General features: G+C 36.8%; 1 non-coding gene across 1 annotated transcript; it reads right to left on the bottom strand.

Annotated features, from left to right (window-relative positions):
• Positions 1 to 1,091: 1,091 nt before the first annotated feature.
• On the bottom strand, positions 1,092 to 1,197 carry LOC112526163. The gene has a single exon (XR_003070499.1). It is a non-coding gene; the product is annotated as a small nucleolar RNA R71 (small nucleolar RNA).
• Between the last annotated feature and the right edge of the window lie 347 nt (positions 1,198 to 1,544).

Below are 1,544 nucleotides of genomic sequence, written 5' to 3'. Positions count from 1 at the left end.
GAGACCAACCTGTTTTCGTAAGAACCGTGAGACCACTTCTTTACACTTGAAACTTCACAGCAAAACCATGCGAAGGTTAAAAAACCAAACCTTCATAACAAAAACATTGTGAAGGTTACCCTTCACAACATTTTGTTATGAAGTTTCAAGTGTAAAAAAGTGGCTTCACGGGTTTCAAGAAAACAGGATGGTCTTACATGATCCCAAGTCTATACACATGCCCATCTTTTATTTGTAAGTCTATTTCGTCTTTTAAAGTTTTTTCACCAACAAAAATTCAACTTTTATTCATAAACCAAAACATGTTCAAGAAGTTCATGAAATTCTCCGATTCTCAATTGTTCAATCCCTATAGAAACGATCTCGGTACTTTACCACCAAAACGATCATAGTGTCGGCATGCACTTGCACCGCTACTGTGTGAATACAAACGATCCTAAGCTACCAAGTTTTTGGCGCACTGCTGGGGATTGGCGCAATTTTTTATCCCGAGATATTCACTTTCATTTGAGCCTTGGTCATTCGTTTCATTTGCACTTTCCATGTTATATGTCACGACTACAACACAATAGAACTTTTACCTCTCAATCTTGAATTAGAAAAAACCATTAGAAGACGTAGAAGAGGTAAAAATAATCGGCAAAACCCAATTTAAACCGTACGATGGGGGATAATCCACCACCACCTCTCGGGAGGCCACGGATAAAGTTGTCGATAATAAAACTAGGGGAATACGGGACTACGTAACTCTTGAATTTGGTCAATTGGCTGCAAGAATAGGTAGGCCCGAAATGACAGCAACAACTTTTGAACCAAAACTGGTAATGTTTCAAATGATCTTTGCAATGGGTCAGTTTAGGGGATTATCCTCGGAAGATCATCACTCTCATTTAAAGTATTTTCTAGAAATGATGGATCATTTTAAAATTTCTGGAGTTACATAAGAAGCCTTACGTTTGACACTTTTTCTTTACACATTAAAGGATAGAACTAGAGCATGGCTAAATTCTCAGCCACCAAACTCGATTCTCACTTGGAATGATTTGGCGTAAAAATTTCTAAAAAAATATTTTCTACTAACAAGGAATGTGAATATTAGAAATGAAATTAGACGTTTCATCAAGATGAGGATGAAGCCATTTCGGACGCATGGGAAAGATTCAAGGAGCTTCTATGGAGGTGTCATCGTCATGGAATCCCTCACTGCATTCAGTTGGAAACATTTTACAATGGACTTTCAAATGCCGCTAAAATTATCCTTGATGCAACGATCGACAAGCTTTCACAACTAAAACCTATAACGAATGGTATGACATTTTGGAGAAAATTTCTAATAATAAAAATGAATGGTCAAACCCTATTCTGTTGTTCCTAAGAGCGCCTCGGGCATTCATGAACTTGATGTCATCTCTTATTTAAATGCACAAATGGTAGCTTTGACTAATGTGGTTAAAAACAATATAATCTTAAATGGGGAAAAGAATGAAGTCCAATCCATAATGTCTAATCCACTTATAACTAAATCTTGTGTCTTTTGAGGTGAA

The sequence above is a fragment of the Cynara cardunculus genome, assembly GCF_001531365.2.
Source record: "Cynara cardunculus var. scolymus isolate 2C chromosome LG 13, CcrdV1, whole genome shotgun sequence".
Lineage (NCBI taxonomy): Eukaryota > Viridiplantae > Streptophyta > Magnoliopsida > Asterales > Asteraceae > Cynara > Cynara cardunculus.
This window is presented reverse-complemented; position numbering and strand designations above follow the sequence as displayed.